This window comes from Cuculus canorus, chromosome 1, assembly GCF_017976375.1.
Source record: "Cuculus canorus isolate bCucCan1 chromosome 1, bCucCan1.pri, whole genome shotgun sequence".
NCBI classification, from domain to species: domain Eukaryota; kingdom Metazoa; phylum Chordata; class Aves; order Cuculiformes; family Cuculidae; genus Cuculus; species Cuculus canorus.
The window spans coordinates 24,405,640-24,424,959 of NC_071401.1; positions in this window are offsets into that span (position 1 = coordinate 24,405,640).

Below are 19,320 nucleotides of genomic sequence, written 5' to 3' on the forward strand. Positions count from 1 at the left end.
GAAAAAATAATCCCCAGACAGTTTAAATAAGGTTTGATTATTCACGGGAGCAGCAGGGGAATGCTAACATTCTCTTGGGTTTGTTGGGGGCCTCTGGCATTGCCCCAGAATGTTGTTTTCCAACCACCCCCTTTGCCTGGTTGCCCCTAATCCCAGACTGTAACTTTAGATAAGGGAAATTCCTGCATGGACAATGAAGAATCAGAGGACAATTCAGGGCTGCCCTCCGTCTGGGTCTGGTGTATTTTGGGTACTTGTTGGGGTTTGTCTCCTCCCAGATCCTGGGAAAAAGTTTAAACTCTGCACCTTCTATCTGACTCTTTCCATCAGGGGCAATTCCCTTTGGGCCCCAGTCGGTCTGTGCAACGCAGGGGCCACAGAGAACAAGGTCTGTAATTTTATTCTAGTCATATTAGGGCTTGTTTTTATTCACATGAGTTACAGTAAGCTGTAGTGGTGCTGCTGATGTCGCTTCAGCTGCAATGTTTCCATTATGGCTTTTTTACCATTCAAACACAAACAAAAGCAACCTAAACAAACACAAGCTAAAAGCAACAAAATAAGTGTTTTAATAATGATAGCTGCTTGTCTTTGCAGTAATTTTCATGGTCTGTGGTTTAGGCCTGGTTTATGGTCCTTGTAATTTCATCAAATGTGTGGCATGATTTCAGTATGTTTTTCAGCTCTTGAAGTAACTGATAGAATATTTCATTGAAAAGTTCATAATGATGACTTTTAGATAATACCTGAATTGAATTCAATCCAATTAAATTGCTCTAGGATGATTTAAGACTGTGAAAACGGGCAGAACAAATTTCTATCTAAAATTGATCATAACTTATACCAAGAAAAGGTAAGAATACCTGCTGACTGGTCTGATTGAGACCTAATATATTGTATGCTGATATCAGCATTATACATGTTAATTTTCCCTAGATAATTTCAGCTAGTAACAAGAATTATCACCCAGCACAGAAATTAATTCTCAGAAATAAACATAATTAATTGCTGAACTCCTTTTTGTTTTGTTTTGATTCAGAATCTAAGGTCTAATTTCTGATTTAAAAGATTTTATTTTTATTTCAGTAAGGTTAGCAAGTCTCAGCCCCATAAAAACAGTCTTTTGAGAAAGAATCTAAATATTCTAGACTGTACTTCTGAGAGCAACTGTTTATATAAATCAGCTCAACCAGGTCCTCTCAACAATACAGCACTTGTAAATGCGATAGTGCCGTCCACTTTCCATTAATATGCAGCTATCAGTTGGTGAGTCACACTATAAAGCATTTAACAACTGTTCTCATGAATACCATACACCATCTGTTAACTGAATCAAAAGGCTACATGCCAATTTTACTTTGGGATAGAAAGGTCTCTTTTAAAATTACTCCAGCAGTCTCAGGGCGTACAAATATTGTAAAATATGAGCATAGAGACACATCATTCCATCCAATTCCCAAAGAGCGCAGCTGAGAAAGAAAACATTTTCATCCAGTGGGATACTTTGACATTTCACCATTTGTTCTCATTGCAAGTCAGAACTACAGGACTTGAAATTTTCATTATTCATTGCAGGAAATACCAACTTGATTTTTTAAAATATTCCTAGGAAAGATGTCTAGATTGAAATGGAAATGAATGCCCAAAATATAAAAAAAAATGTTTATCTGAGTTGCTGGAGTGACCAGAGATACTTCGTTTCACAGCAGTTTAGTTTCCGATTCCACATAGTGATGATGGCACATCACCTTACAGGAATGCTGGCTTGGGCCATCAAGCCATCCCTCAGGCTGGACAATGATTAGGTCACATCTTCTCCAATGCAAGGAGGCACAGAAGTCCCCTGATGCAGCTCATTTAAGGTCAAACTACGTGAAAGTGAAAGAAAGTAAACTTTGGTCCCTGACATTGCATTGGCAAGCACTGCACAGGTGGAAATCAATTTCTATAAAACATAGATAACTGAAACTACTGTAAGGTTTATTGTCCTGATACAGCAGAAAAAGATATTTTAGTGAGGAAGGGTTTAAATTCTAAAAGATGTATTAATTGGTCTAATAACACCCTATTTTCCTGCTACATATATTTTCCAGTTTTCATTTTTCAGATATAGGGAATTTCTTATCTATAATCTTTCACTGAAGCTCCCTCCAGTCAATCATACAGGTTGAATTTAAACTTGAATTCACACTCCAGAGGTGATAGTGGGAAGGAGGGAATACTGAAGGTGACGGAGGAACTGAAAGTAACTGAAATGCCTCATGGGGAGCTGGAGGTGAAGAAGCATTACAGTGTGGGGGCCCAAGGGAGTCGATCTGCAAGAGGCAGCAGGAATAAATCAATACTTAGAGTGTAAAAACAAAATCCTACCAAATGATGTACATCTCCTTAAGTGAATGCTAGAAAAAAAAACATTCAGAGAGGCTTCCCTGGGCACAGTTTTAGAAGAAGGGCTACAAACTCCAGAGAGAGGGGAACATAAGTTTATCCTACTGAGAGATAACTGTGACCTTCAAAGAGCGAATATTGGCTTCTACAAGAAAGCAGAAAACCTTGCCTCCTACATGCCCCTATGCCTTTATCCTCATGCTGTCAGCTGGCTATGGGGCTATACCTTTTCTGAAGATCAGATTGACACAGATAAGGTATTTCACAGACTTGCATCTAAAAGCCTTGCATATTCCCGAAACATAAATATTTGCCTTGAGATGTTAACCTGATGAGGTTTGAACTATTTCACAAGGCAATGGCACTGTTTTCCAAACCCAGATGTTTTAAAAAGAAATACTGAAGTATTGAAAACTCAAAATTAACCCTGCAAAGAAGTATGGAATTGAGGCAACTTCCCTCCATAGTGACAGACACTGTTGCTGGTGGTAATATCTTTAATTATAACCCCCCAGGCAGCAATATTCTTAGATACTTCTTTTCTGTGCCACTCTTGATGATTGTGTTTTTCTGATCCACAAAAGTAACAATACACATTCTGACTCATTTGAGATTGCTGGGTATATCTGTAATAATGAACGTAAAGTCTGAGATCATACTATGAACAAAAGGAGCAGTCATTTTGTTCTCAGACAATTTTTTGCATAGAGTAAAACTCCTAGAAATGAAAGTGGGGGCTGATACAGAGGATGTTTCGTCCCCATCTAATCTCAATACTGACATCAATATGTCTAATCAATATACGGAAAGCAAAGGTGAGATAAAGTGACTGCTTGGGATCTACTACAAGCCCCACTCACAGTGCAAGAGTTGAGTTGCATTCTGGAGTTTAATTACTGCGCCTCACGTTGCTGTTCATGTGCTTCCCCAAGAACAAGGGTCCCAGCCACTTGTTTCTAGAGCTGGACTTCTAATCCTATCACAGAATCAAACAAAATTTCAATTTCTCAAATCTGGCTGTAAAATCAGTATCTCCTTTTTTTTATACAGTATTATGAAAACACTGAATGTGCAGATCAGTCTCTTTCTTATCACTAGTGTGCATATTGTGAGCAACATGTGCCCTCTGCCGTGCTCTGGGCAGATCTGAACTACTTCTGCCTTTGACCCAAAGGAATGGAAAGTAGATGTCTTAGGAGTGTGCCAATCCTAGGTTCGTGTACTATGCTTGCCAAGATTATATGGATTTCTGGGTTTGGGGGATTTTTTTGGCACAGAGTATAGCATGCTCTTCTCTTTTTGGCAAGTGAATGCATCTTGGCAATGGCACATTTCAGGCTTGTGTCTGCTTGCAACATACAGGGAAAACATACTGCGCCATCATCCTTTGTAACTAGTGGAGGGAGAATAATCTTCATTTTCTTGCCAGAGGAGGATTCTTAGTGAGAGATTGTAGGTTCACAGAAACGTTGTTTGGGAGTGATCTTTGGGGGTTCAACTTGCAGCTCAAAGCAAGACTACTGCCAGCAGTAGGACACGTCAGCCATGTGTTTTGTAGCTGAGCTTTCAAGAACCCATCCCAAGAGTGGAGATTCCACCACCAGGCTCAGCAGCATCTTCCAACAATCATTAGTCTCCCAGACTGTTTCCCAGTCTCCAGCATGAATCTTTCAAGACACAACTTGTGGCATATGCCTCTTCTGCCACTGGACATGTCCCACATCCAAGAACTATTTGATTCTGTAGTCCTTGTAATACTCCTTTGCAGAGTTGTAGGCTGCTGTTCAATCACCTTCTGGTGTCTTCTTCATCCCAGACATCTTGGCGTCTCCAAGATGTAATGTGCTTTAGGCTCAGAATTTGTCTTCCAGTGCCAAGCAAAGGAGATAATAATATCCCTTGCCATGCTGGCCATGCTCCTTGTAATGAAGCTGAGGAAGCGTTTTGCCTCATCCCTGATGAGAGCACACTGTCAGCTCATATTCAACCTGGCCCCTAGACCTTCAGGTCATTTTCACTGGGGCCAGGTTGATACTCAGCCAGTTGTTTGCAGCTCGTACTGGTGCAGGGGTTATTCTGCCACATATGTGGGGCTTTGCCCTTCTTCTTGCTGAAGAAATGGGGAATTCACAGCATTTCTCTTGATGGTCCTCGAGTTTCTCAAGACCATTCTGAACTGAAGCACACCAGTCAACATCACCCATTCCTGCTGGTTTGCAAGCTTGCTAAAGGCGCACTTGTTGTCATCATTGAGGTAGTTATGAACATGTTGAACAATATGAGTCCTGTGCCAACCCCTCTGGTATTTTGTGTGTTACCTGACTGCAGCTGAGCATCAAGTCACCACTGATTACTCCTGATAAGCCCAATGGTGCAGGGAAATTTCAACCAATCTGACAGTCTGCTCATCCAGTCCATAGATACATCCTCTGCTTCTGAGGGAGAATGCTATGGGTGCCAAAAGCCTCACTAAAGTCAAGTTACATCACATCCACCATAGTCCCCTTGCCCAAAAAGAGGGATGATAACTGAACACAACAATAAGGGACTAAGACTGAAGAGTCTGTATGATAGTGGAAGAACAGTTTTTCTGAACAAGAGGGTTCAGGCTCTATAGGCAATACAACTCTTTTAACAGTGTTCCCTAAAAACTAGGTGGCTCTGCTAATCCCAGTAACTGTAGAGGAGGGAAAGGAATTAATGTGACTATTTTGCTGCTCAGGCTTTCATTAGCTTAACTATTCTTTGGCTTTAGCACTCTGCTGCATAAGCAAATGCGAAGACCAAAGACTTAGAACCATAGAATGTCCTGAGTTTGAAAGAACCCACGAGGATCATTGAGTCCAACTCCTGAAACTGAATATTAGCTTTTTGCTTCACAAGAAGTTTGCATACTGTGAATTTGTGCAAGTAATTTCAGAGCCAGTTTTCAGTATTGAACATCTAATGCTAACCACAGATTTTAAATAGAATATAGAGACTTAGTATGTCTGTGAAAACTGCAGCCCTGAACCATTTTATCTTATAGATGAGCAGAAAATAAATGTTTAAAAGGATATGTAAGCTGGCTAATAATGCAAACACTTTAAAATCATCTGAAACACAATTCTTATGCAAATAAAAAGGGAGATGAAAATTAAAACACCCAAAATTTAACCAGAAGATATCTATTCCCTAGAAAACATTGTTTCAGCTTTCCGTCTGTACAATATTGTAGAAGAGGGACTCTAAAAGCATCTACAGAGACTTTTATGTCTTTATAACAGTGCCATGTCATTATCTTCAGATCACATCCTCTGTGACACCTACACAGGAATCTGAACACTAGTGATGAGAACATAATGTGGAGACTCAGGTGTTTCATGAGGGTGGCTGAAGGTTTCATCTGTGATGTGGAAAGGGGAGAGAACGGCTTGATTTTAGGATTCCTAGGTGAATTTGAATGACTGGCATTCAAGAAGATGAATAAGAAGAAATTACATAGAGAAGCTAATAAGGAACCAGGAGGTGGATCTCCTTGATACGACACATTCAGGGACAAAGTCATTTCAGTGTACATGCTTGAATGCTGTAGTCTCTTTTTATGAAGTATAACCTTAATCTGTAATGCAAAAATGTGTGGCAGGATGCATTAAAATTCATTATGTATTATTTGAACTTTAAAATCATATTGAAGAACTTCATTACCGATGTACACTCGAATTTTTCTTCAACTATATTTTCAATATTATTACTGCAGACTGCTTTTGTCAATATAATGGCATTTATTGAATCAAATAGAGGGCAAAATAAAGCAGCAGCAGCATTAACATCATCCTTCCTAGCAAGTAGGGAACGTGCTGTGCACAACTCTTTCCAGTATCCTTACCGGATAAGAGCACGGAAAGTACAAGTAATTTTTTCCTCAGCTAGAGGAAGCATTTCAAGAGAAGACAGAGCATGCTATCACACTGGTGTTAAAACAAGACTGGGGCAGTCAGAAAAATAAGCAATGCTATTGAGTGAGAGAGAAAAGCTGCTTTGTTCTTAATGTATTTTCTTTTATTTGCTAGAATGCCGCAGTAAGCTCAAACTTTCTTTGTATTCTTTTGAAGCACTGTTGTCAGCAATAGCTACTGTAGTCATTTTTTACCATACAAGACCTTGCACTCAACTTGTACAAGTTAGTACTATTTTTATTTGCATGCATATGAATTACTGGTATATGCAGTGCTGCAAACAGCATCATTCCAGTGTGTGCCTCACTTTGCTGAAGTGATACTGAAATACTCAAGAAGAACCCAACAGTGGGCATGCAGAATTTGTTACAAAGCACAGAGCACTCAGATGATCACTAAACATGAAGAGGAGGCAGAATTTCCAAAGAGAACCAGAAAACAAGCAGTGAGTTTCTACTGTCCAGTATGTAGCTTAAAACTGTCAACCACTGACCTTATTCTAGTATGATTCTTAGTAAGATCTCTTAGTAACGTTATTTTATATACAGAGTAATGTCTATTGCACACAGCCTGTAACTTGTATTAAAATGAAGGATGATCACAGAAATGTGGAACAAGAAATGTTCGGTTCTCACTAGAGTACACAATGAGCATCAATGACAATCTCCTACTTGATAATCCAATTGCCCTTATCAACTACAAGACTGCTGTATGCTCCAGTCTCCTGAAATAGCCTCCAGCAGCCTCATTATATTGAGATATCTGTTAGATTTGTAGAAAATGTAGATGTTTTATCATCTTTAAACATAATCCCAGAGCTGATTTCCATGTACAATTCCTCTCTTGCTCTCTGAGATGGCATGTTTGTAGAACTTCTAGAGTCCCAGTATTAGGTCTGTATGTACAACAACAAAGAATCTTTGAGATATCATCAATTCTTTAATGTCTCGGCCAAGAAGCCTTGGAGAAAAGACAATGGACAAGTGAGAAATGCAAAAAGTAAAACATAGAGTCCAGCTTCAGTAGAAGAGATGAATACTCTCATTTAAGTAGGATGTATCACATCAGCATGAGATGATGCCACAGGATTTCATATTGACGAGAAAAGTGGTGAGCTTAGCTTTAAATGAGAATGGAAAGAGATAGCTAGACCATTACTCCACTGAGCAGATCTTCTGAGTCTAATTATTTTCCCCATTGGAGAGTTAAAAACATGAAGAAAGAACTTAGCCCATATTTTATGGTGTCTGTTCAAGAGAATGTCTTTCAATGAGGCACCAAGAAGACATTGTACAGTATCGCGACACATACCGATCTTGTGAGCGTGCAGAGTTTCATCTTTTCTTCCATAGGGAGGTACGAGACACCCATCCCTGGAGATGCTGCTCTCATCAGGCATCTCTTCTGGTATAGCAAGTCTGCAACCACAGTGGTACTGTTTAGTTCAACTTGTCCTATTTAACACAAGGTTCAATGAGAGCCTTGGGCATCTGAAGTGTTGGCTACTGAATAATTTGCAACAAGTACAAGAGCACCACCTTGTGATACCTGAATTACATTGTGCCAGCTGGACAAGGGGAGAGGCAGAAGTGAGTGGGCTCCTGCCCAGCCCTAAGAGCCCACTGTCCCTGGGATAGTCAGTGTCATGCAAACCTGGATGCACTCCCTCTTCTTGCTTACTGTCTTAGTAATATGAAAGACAACAGAGACAAATGTGGATCACTGTTACTTGAGTTGGGAGAAGAGGTAGTACAGCTAATATTTTCTGGCATGCATGTCAAGAAGCCAAACAACTTCCAATGCAAATAATGTTTACATCCATCCAAATGGATATGGTGTTGTAGTAATAAATCACCTGGGTATAGCAACAGCCACCAATGAAATGTCCATACAGCACAAGAGCATACAGCTTTTATTAAATTGGTCTGCAGTAAAACAGGTAAATTTTTAGGCCAGGGCAACAGCTTTCTTTTTCTGGGTTTTCTGGTGTAAGATTGGTTAGACAGCATATTCTTGCTCTGTGCAGCTGATCGGCCTTTGTCTCTTGCTCTCTTTCAGCAGGACCATTAAAACTGCAGCCCCCAAATTACAGCTTCAGGTCCTGGTGAAAAATCTTCATAGAAGACAAAAGGGAAAGCCACTTTCCAATTTTCCTAAAGCAGCACATTCACTCAGAGCTGCCCTTCATGTTGTGGTGAAATTCTCATTACTGTGGGGAATTTTAAGAAAGTTCGTAAAAGCTGAGGGTGCTTCTCTGGCAATTAAGGTGCAAAAGTTACATATAAAGTGCAAAACAGTGCCTAGATGCTATTGGAAACAATACTCTGTGGTAACAAAAATCTGGTCTCACAATCATGTCTGCAAAAGAAAGAGGTTGGCAAAGATAACTAAAGAAGTCTTAAGGCTTAAAATTTTAATGCTGTTCAACATATAGCTGTGGTCAAATCAGTGCAAGTTTTGGAAGTGCTGGATGAATTTAAATCTTGTTCTGGTAATTATGTTAGGAACATGAAGCAATACAGAAAATTTTAAAACATTACCTCCTGGTTATTTGCACAGCAAAATGAGAAACCATTTGAATCCTTGCCATATTTTTGAGACAAGACATTTTTATAAATTCAAATAATTTAGGAAAAGATTCCAAAAGCCTTTAGGTGCCTATGGCATAGCTCAAGCAGAATTTAAATGCCTGAATTCAACTGAGTCAGTCACAAATGTTCTGCCTGTGGCATGCATACCTGAAAGGCACCTAGGCTGTCATCGGTGAAGTTATTTAGGTACCTAAAGTACTTCAAATGCATATTCCCAGATGCTTTCTTATCTTGGATGAGTGTGTCAGCAGATATTTTGTTTCATGATATGTTTAGGCATTCTCAAACTAGTTGTTCAGATGCCTAAAAACCTTCATAGCGCAGGGATGGTTACACAACGCCTTGTCTGTACCATCACCACTGAGCTCAGCACAAAGCAGAGAGTTCATACACCTACTGTTACTCCAAAATCATGTGAATGAACATCCCTGTGGGGTGATGCCCAACAATTGCACTGCATAAAAGATAAGGAAGAGTATCACTACTGTGAGGCACCATCTTTTAAAAAAGTAAACACTCATTCATACCCAAGCAACAACGGAAGTGACCAAGAGGGACTTCAGAGCCAAAACTCTCTCTCTCATAGGCACCTGAATCCAATAGGTAGAGAGGGGGAACTTCAGACACATGCTTTGATTCAGCATTTTCTCTGTGTCCCTGTTTGGCACCCTGGCTGTTGTAAAACCCGCAGCCTGGTGCCTGACTCTTTCCCTCCATTGTACAGGATGGTTAGGTGTGTAACTCAGGACTGCAAATTTCTGTCTCTGAGTTAGGCACCAAAAAGTTAGGTTGGATGTTGTCAGACCTGGGTGCCTGTGCATCTGGGCTTTTATAATTTTTGGTTTTCATCCTGACATATGCAATTGTAAACTTAGATCTGGCAGCCACATTTCCAGAAATGCTAAATAAAGAAGGACTGTCCCTGTATTGCTATGAATTCTCTGAGTTTTGTAGGCCTTATGAAATCTTAATATGCATGAAATTTTTCAGTCAAATGAATGATCTGAAACTTTGTGTTCTTATGCTTTTTAAAAAGAACAACTTTTGAAGTACCCTCCTTTTAAGAATGAAAGACCCTAAATAAGGCACCCTAGATCATAGCAATCTTAAAAGAGTATTCCTGCTGCTAGGCTGAAAATGTCCTTATGAGTGTAAAATCATTGCTAGGATGCTTTTAGTAAATGTAAAGTACTGTAAACATAGGTAAATACTGCAACCAGCAATATGGAAACTGAGGCCAAACGTTATGGAGAATCTCTGTGTGTCAGTATCTCAACACTATGACTGAGAAAGACCAAGTGGACTTGCCACTCTGCAGACCCACAGTATGTGATATATGCACCTAAAGGAGGAAAAAATGGGCAGTTTGCATATGTCATCTGAACAACTTAGGTCTGAAGGGTTTTTTTCCCTCTCAGAATTAAGATAAGAGCTAATATAAGAACATATACAGAAATGTGATTAAAAATAGCATATCAGTAACAAGCAATTTTAACAAGTTTTTAATGCTGTGAATAAATATGTTCACGTCAGTTGGCCAAAAGTTTTCTCTGCATGAAAGTGCATTGAAAGGATTGTGATCCAAAACATAACCTATGGAAAAAGTTCATCTGTTGAGACTGTAAAAGACAAAATACAATGGTCATCATTTCTCTAGGTAGGTACTATAAAGAGCCAGGCACTTGCTAGATACTTGCTTTTCTCTGTGCTTAGAATTTACTACCACTGAATGAAGAAAGAAATTTCATTGTGATTAAGAGAAGGAGCAAAACACTGATTTCCTCTCATTTAGTCTGTGCTTTTGTATCTTTTAACTGAGGAACCCAAACACTCCCATGTCTTTTAAAGAATATCTTCCACTGACTCCTCAGTGCTGCCATGTAATTCTCCCGATTTCCCATTTCTAGCCCTGCTTCTGTCTAACTCCCTGAAGCGAAGGGGTTTTGTCTGGCCAAGTAGCACGGGCATCCTGCAGAGCAAACACCATTGCATTTCTCCGAGGGAGGGAGGGAGGGAGGGAGGGAGGAAGGAAGGAAGGAAGGAAGGAAGGAAGGAAGGAAGGAAGGAAGGAAGGAAGGAAGGAGAAATATTTTCCTCTCTTTCTGCATTGATTTTAATGAAACTGGTGGGAGCTTATTTACTATTGAGATGATTCTTTGTAAAATCCAGAAGAGATGTAACTGTTGGTTACCATTTAAGGAAGAAAGAATATGATTACTTGTCATCTGCAGTATCTTTAAAAATGTACACACTCTCAATAACCTAAGTAGCTTACCTGTCTCATTTTATTCAACTTGGTGTCCATCGCTGCATGGACATCGGAACATGCGTGGTGCTGTTCTCTCTTCACATTGTTTCTACCATTTATTTTGGGATATTTTCCCTCTATGGGCCTGTGTACAGAATCTCAAACCCACCCCAGTGGCAGGTGCCCAGCAGCAGCCTCATCCACATTCTCTCAAAGCCCACAGTCCCAACCAATCCTCTCAGTGGTACACTGCTGCCCAGGCAATTGTGCACTGCTCCATCCTCCTGAAAAGTGACTTTAATAAGTCCGGGCACAGAGACTGAAATTAAAGTTGCAGCTAAAAGAAAGCCATGGCCTGTAGCACAAAATCAGCTACCACCAGTACTTTAAATATTACACTAATCGTAACTCTGTGCATATCTGCCTCTGGTCCAGTTTCTAGAGCTCTTACAGCCATTAATGCTCACAAATATTTAGCAGTAAGAACTTGCCAGAAATGTCAAAGCCAGGAAGTAAAATGCTACACCCACAATTCTTTGTGCATTATATTCCACTTTCATTAGCGCATAACAAAACAGAGAAAATGCTCTCAGAATAGTTCATTTAGCCAGTTAGAGAAAGATGTGATTTATTTTGTGTGTGACACTGGCTTATGTATGTATCCATTTTCTCTGCCTGACCTTTCCAGATCAGCCTCTGTTATTTAGAAAATAGACTGTCTTTGATTCATGCTGGATTTCCACCCAGCATCAAAGACATTTGCATAGATGGCTCAGAAGATCAAAGGTGCTGATAATCTGTTGATATCTGCTTGGTTGTGCCATTCAAACTAATACACTGCTAAGAGTTAGCTTTGATAGTTACTATGTTAAAGAAACCAGTGCGTTTGGGAAGTCTTACATGAAATGTTCATTGCCATTCAGTTTTGAGACAAGCTAGTTTGCTAAACGTCCCTAATTATTCTAACTCTCACGTTGATTTCTCTCCTTTAGTAACCGAGGCTATGTTTAATTTCTTTTTTAAAAAGTGAAATTGTGAGCTATGAAATGTTTGCGGCATCTAAACAGGCGCTCTTGGTCTGTCAAGTCTTGAACAGATGCACAATTCATGGACTGAAACTACATGATATAACAACCCAACTATTTATTGACTTGATGAAGTAAAGCTCGTTACTAACAATAGCCTATTCAGACCAACCTTTCTTTTCTGATAAACACAGTAAACCAAGAAACTATTTGGAATTCTGCTTTTTTAAATACAGATGAATCCATTTTAGTTCTTATCATAAATGGGAAACATTTTCTGGTTTGTTTTTCAGCAAATTTTGAGCTTAACATTTTTCTTTTAAAATACTCCTGCAGTTTTCCTTAGAGAAGAATATTCTAGAGCTATACAAAATACTTTACACTGAATCATATTCTTCATCAGCTTGCTCATTTTGAGGTTATAACAAAGTTCATCCCAAAATGATGTCAAGAATTTATGGCAGTAAACATCTGTGTTCCTAATACACTGAATAGTTCATAATGCACATGACTCATATTGAAATCACTCATTCCAAGTCTTTGAATTATCAAGTGGAAAACAAGATGAATGGAACAAAACTGCTGCAGTGTTTTAGGAGAAAATCAAATTTGAAAAGCTGTGATACTCTGCATAATCCCATAATCATTTAAAAACATATGCAGCAACAGCAAAAAAAGCAGCAAAAAGGCATCATGTTGTAAATTGTGCCGTAATCCATGTTAGGGTGTCAGTGATGCTGGAAAAGCATGTATATTGTATATGAGCAATGTGTATATTGAAAAACATAGCTGGATGAAAACAAGTACCAGTCAATACTGATACGAATTCTGACCTCCTGATGTCACTAGCAAAACCAGAAAGAAAGCCATAATCTCCACATTAGATAAGAACAATGCACTGAATTTACAGCAGTTTAATGTCTGCTGTGGAAGTAGTTTTTTAATGCAAAGCAGACACTGAACTTCTTTGCATGATTAAGAAGCACTTTGCGACGGACGCAGCTGCATAAACTAACAGCATTCAGCCAAGTGACTCAGGAGGTCATGGCCACAGGAACATGTTTTCATTTGAGTAGGAAGCCATTATAAGCTTGATAAAAAAGCTTTAGGGATCTTCATTTCCATTTAATCTGAGTATTTAGGCACTTGCAAAGGTGGAACATCTCTAAGAGGAAGGATTGGTGCATACCCATAGGAAAGCACAATGTACTCCAGAAGGAAAATAAGTGGTTCGGAGATCCCAGTACAAACTCTCTCAAGTAAATAAGCTGTCCAGGAGGATTATATAGAAGTTTTTAATTTGTCAGGTGTCTAACGTAGTTACAAGCCCCCAGATTATCCTTAGGTGGGATCAACTTCATTCTTTCCTGTGGGACTTGGTTGGTTTTGTATGACTTATCTAAAGAGACATGGAAACATGAGAGTGAGTGTCAGGATGTATCTCTAGTCCAGTTGGCTGGACATCTTCCTGGAAGTCTGCTGCTCTGGTTCCTCGGTAATGTTTCCATGTGAAATCATGTCATTAGGAGAGTGAGACTACTTTCTCCTTTCCTGACTCTGTTGGCTGGGATATTAGTTCAGAGAATGGGAGGATTCAACTTGGCCCCCACACCCCATGTGAGCCCTGAAACCTTTTTGTAAACTCAACACAAGTGAGAAGATATGAGCAGTTCACATCCCGTGAGGCTGGTTTATTGGATGACCTTGCAATGACTGGGTGGTGGATCCCAAAGGCCAGACAACATACTGGCTACCTTAGCTACAGCGGAGAGTGGTGATGGCTCCTGGGGGCCCAGTGGACCACTTTACTGTGCCAAACAGTGATTGTTGAGATCTCAGCTAGAGCCTCAGAAATGATTCCTGGGCCTGAGTCCAGGTACATCCTGGGACACAAGTGTATGGTGCTGGGCTTGCTGTGCACTCCCAGTGGTATGGGCTTGCTAGACAATTGTCCTGCCTGCCTGGATACTGTGCTTGGGTAAGGGGAGTCCACTGGGAAACAAAAAGCCAACAGTAGTTTGAGGCTCCTGTAAGTAGTCACCGAGGACAGACAAGCCATAGGGTGCCTTTGCTCTACCTGCTGCTCTTGCATCCAAGGTCAGCCGTGATGAAGTCTTCAGTAACAGTCGCTAAATGTGAACATGGAGAGTCTAGATGCACCATCTCACAGTAGATTGCCGAGATTAGTTCTCTTACTCATCCAAGAGATTAGTTCTTGTGATTATCTTCTCTACTGCTCTGTTTTTTTGATATGCGATTGCATATTCTGTGTGAGGAAGATCTGTCTACTTTATATTAGCAGCTGTCATATAGATACACATTTCTTTAAACACAGCACACGTTTGTGAGATCTTGTAATCAGATACATTCTATAAAATTAAAGAGCATAGGAAGGCCATTATTTGTAAATGGGTATTGCAAAGAGTTTGCAACTACCAAGAACACATTTCTACTGCTGATCCTGTGCCAAATATCATACGGACATAAAACTCCCTAGAAGTATCCTTTGAAATTATGATTGTTTTCTGCCTTCATCAGTTCACAAAAGCTCAAAAGAACTAATTTCTTTAGAAAGGAATTAAAAATTCCTGAGAATGAATAAATATGACTGTATTCCCAGCAGAACATTTTTATACTGTGCTAGACAAGGATGAAGATGTATTTCCTGTAAATTTGGTCATGAAAAAGACAGCAAAGAGACTGCAATTTAATTACTAAGATGTAACAATACATCTGGGGAAACTGCTAGATTGGCAGCTTTTGAAAGAAGATTAAAAATTATTTTATAGGAAAAAAAAAAGAAAGACTTATTTTTTTGTCCAGGGTATTTTTGTTATGGAAATTTACATGTTTATGTAGAAAGAAAAGTTTGTCAATATTTCAAAAGAGGAAACCAAAAAATTTAAAAAATAAAAGCCAGATATGAAGCAGTAGAAGTATGCCACTTCACAGAAACAGAGGAATCCTTTCACAAGCAAGTATTTGCAACCTCATGAGGTTCAACAAAGCCAAGTGTAGGGTCCTGCACCTGGGTCGGGGCAATCTCCATTTTCAGTACACGATGGGAGATGATGTGCTTGAGAAGGACTTGGAGGTGCTGGTCGATGAGAAGATTGACATGAACCAGCAATGTGCGCTGGCAGCTCAGAAGGCCAACCGTGTCCTGGGCTGCATCAAAGGAAGCATGGCCAGCAGGGCGAGGGAGGGGATTCTGCCCCTCTATTCCCCTCTTGTGAGACCTCACCTGGAATACTGTGTCCAGTTCTAGAATCCTCAGTGTAAGAAGGATATGGAGCTGTTGGAATGGGTCCAGAGGAGGGCTACAAAGATGATTGGAGGACTGGAGCATCTTCCCTATGAGGACAGGCTGAGAGAGTTGGGGTTGTTAAGCCTGGAGAAGAGAAGGCTCAGAGATCTTATAGCGACCTTCCAGTATCTGAAGGGGCTACAGGAGAGCAGGAGAGGGACTGTTTACAAATGCTTGTGGGGATAGGACCAGGGGGAATGTGTATAAACTAGAGAGAGGAGTAGATTTAGACTGATCATTAGGAAGAATTTCTTCACCATGAGAGTGGTGAGACACTGGCACAGGTTGTCCAGGGCGGTTGTGGCTGCCCCATCCCTGGAGGTGTTCAAGGCCAGGTTGGATGGGGCCTTGGGCAGCCTGATCTAGTGGGGAGATGTCCCTGCCCATAGTAGGGGGATTGGAACTGCATGATCTCTAAGGTCCCTTCCAACCCTAACTATACTATGATACTATGATACTATGATACTATGATACTATGATTTGTTCTTCCTTCATTGTACAGGTAACATTTGTAATGGACTCTATACCACAGTGTTCATTAACATGAAGAACTAATAGTAGAAATTATCACTCTCTCAGCCCTTAAAATATCTACCGAGGAGTGAGTTTATCATCAATTATATTCCTGTATAAAAAGCCTTGCTGATTCTTCTAACATCATCATTTAATAGCATTCCATGTTCCTACAGTATTTAATTTATTGTCAAAATAAGAGAACTAACCATTGATCTTGTTTTCCCTTTGAATTCAGAATAACATTTTTTCCATTGTGTTTCTACAGTTTAATGCTGGTGAAATTCCATTTAATTTATGGGCAGCTACTCTGCTATAAAACTGATATAGTGAAGTATTAAGCTTTTCTACTTAGCTTTTCTTTTATCACCTCAGATAAACATGGCCTTTTATATAAATACACTGATTTTTATAAAAGCTCCCTCTTGTCTAGTTTGTTATTCAGAAGCTTTTGTAGATGTTTATCCAAAGTTGAACATGATGTTGAACATGATTTTTATTCACCCCACATGGACAGATAAATAAAATACTCCCAGTTTCCTTCATTCCCCAAATTCACTTCCATTCCTCAAAACCTGCAAACACTTCTTGGGTTTACATCATGCCCTAGAGGTAACTCTAGAAGATGCATGTCACTGGCCAGAGTTAACAGCTCACCTTGCAAGAACTGTCCAGGTCTTTGCAACACCAAGACTATATGCTTTTGTTAGGAGGCCTTGTAAGAGGCACAAGGATGAAACCAAAAGATTTTCTTCTCTTACCCCTCTAGATACCAATAGCACTTCATTTTAAAATGAATGAAGTGGCAATCAATTGGCATTCAGAGAAAGTTCAGGCTTGCTGATTTTTTCATAACATGAACCCAAGGAAGGTACAGACCTGAGGCCCATCAGCCTACTAGACACAACTGCTCTTGAGTTTTGCAACTAAACTCCTGTTCCCCGTCTTCTGCGCTGTGGCTTCAGATATCTGATGACCCAAAGGAATAGCAACACAAAACCCATTCATGTTAGGGAAGAACCACAGCCATCACCTGGGTCACATCAGCAACGATGCACAGTATAGGAAAAATTTTGCTTCATTATTATAATGAGAGGAGTATTAGGTAATCTGGACAAATCTCTTTATTAGCATCATGAACAGCTGTGAAGGGATCAGAAATTAGGACATTTTGATCACAGCAACAGCCAACCATCCTGAAGGAAAAAATGTAATGTATGAGATGCGACAGCAGCTTTTCAAAACCCCTGCAGATTATTGATTTGAAGACAATCAAGATGTAGCTGGGATCTCTGTAGCACCTCAAATTAGCCCCAAACCTTACTGGGCTTTTTGTCCATTGGTTGCTTTGTTCTTACAGAAGCAACATCCCTATGCAGCCAGCCAAGAAAATCTCCTAGCAGCATCGTGCCATCAAAGTAGTAGAAAGTAGCTAAGGTGTCCTGCTGAGATAGGCAGCCGACCCCCTTGCCTGCCCAGATACAGCTTTGGAAAGATATGATACGCTCATTACCCACATGATATGCATTGCCCATTCTGAGTACAATATAGCAAGTGTTATTCTGTACTAGCATGACTACATGTCCTGTATTGACACTGTAATAAACATAGTATTATAATAACTCTTTGCTGGCAAGTACTTGTGTCTCTCTCAGTGACAATATCACCGTTAAAGCTACACCTACAGGTCTAATCTCTCTAATAGATCTTTTCAGGCTGCCAGTCTGTTCTGAAGTCCATTTCCTTCCTTGCTGCATTATGTCTTATCACTGGCAAAGGACAAACGGCTCAAACATTTGCAAACAAATATTGTAAGACAGTCCTTGCCCTGAAGAGAACTTAATCGACTTTGGATACATACAGACAAATTAATGGTTCATTAGATTTAGGATTCTTCACCAAAACTTTACCCCCATTGGTGCACGGCCAGCAGTGTCAGCCCTGTGCCGTGGGAGCAGAGCAAACCACAGCCTGACCTGTGGGGCAAGAAGGGAGACTGCTGTGCTCCCAGCCTTGCACCATGGACTGATCTTCCCACCCAAAGGGTAGTCCATGGGAAATGTATGACCAGTGAAGGAAGTAAGATCCCAAGGGTTTTCTCTACCACCTGCACTCTGTGTTGTGTTGGGCCTCCAAGTCTTTTGTTTGCAATGCATAATATCCTGGCTGTAACAGCTAGGGTGGAATTGTCCTTTTCTCCCATTACCACTCAGCTTATCCATTAAGGTGATCTCATCCATGACAGGAGCTGCAGAGGCAAACCTTTTCAGGCACAGTCAGCCCAGCCCAGCCCTATCTCCTGATCCTGTGCACCCTGTCAAAGAAAAAGGGGGTGTCATCAACTGTGGCATCAGCAGAAGAAATGGCCATTCATTGCAGAGTCCTAAGGGCTGAAGACTAGAGGATTGCTGCTTGGACATACCAATGACACCCTGGCCTCTTCCAAATTCAAGAGGTCAAAATCTGTTCCTGATCTCATTTCATAGTGAAACTGCTTCTGTTTTAATATTCTCACCAGAATAACCCACCTCTATTTGCAAAATCTTTGTTTTCCAAAAATCTGACCATGCTGACTTATTGATATGACCTCCTCCCAAACAAAAGGCATCTCTAAATAACTCAGATTCTGTGAGGAGCTGAGAGCAAACTATGGGTGAGATGTATTATTTTAAACTTCCACATTAGCGGAGAAAGACAGTAGCAGAGAAAAATAAAATAAACCTCCCTGTAAACTTGTAGTTCAAATGCTTTTTTAGATAGCTGCCTTCACTTTTGAACAAGTTTTATAACAACAGCAAATAAACTCAAAATATTTGATGGTAACCATCCAAAATTCTTGGAGTTTTTGACATGCTTTCACATGTACTTCTTGGCTGCTATAAACAGCAGGTTAGTGTCAATGTGAGTTTCTCCAGTCTGTTGCCCTCCTGAGTCCCCAGGAGGCAAATATACTTCATATCAGTCTTCCCAAAGGTCACATTTGCTCCTGCTTACACGTTCTGCAAACACAGAGCTCAGTTTCATATCAGTCAAGGCAGGGACATTGGTAAATGTACATGTTCTGAAACACCAGAGACAGTATTATTCTGTTACTATATTGAGATTTCCTCTCTCTGTGTCCCGACTAATCAATTCACTTAACTCTTTTCTGCCTTCAGCTATCATGATTTTAAGATTATGTAGCCCATTTCGATTTCCTGTATACTTGCTACAAAATAAAATTAATGGTATCTACAGTAAGGTTTGAAGCCTTACCCTGTACTCCATGTGCTCATGTAAAGGGTTTTTTCATGCATTTTTTCCTTTGTGC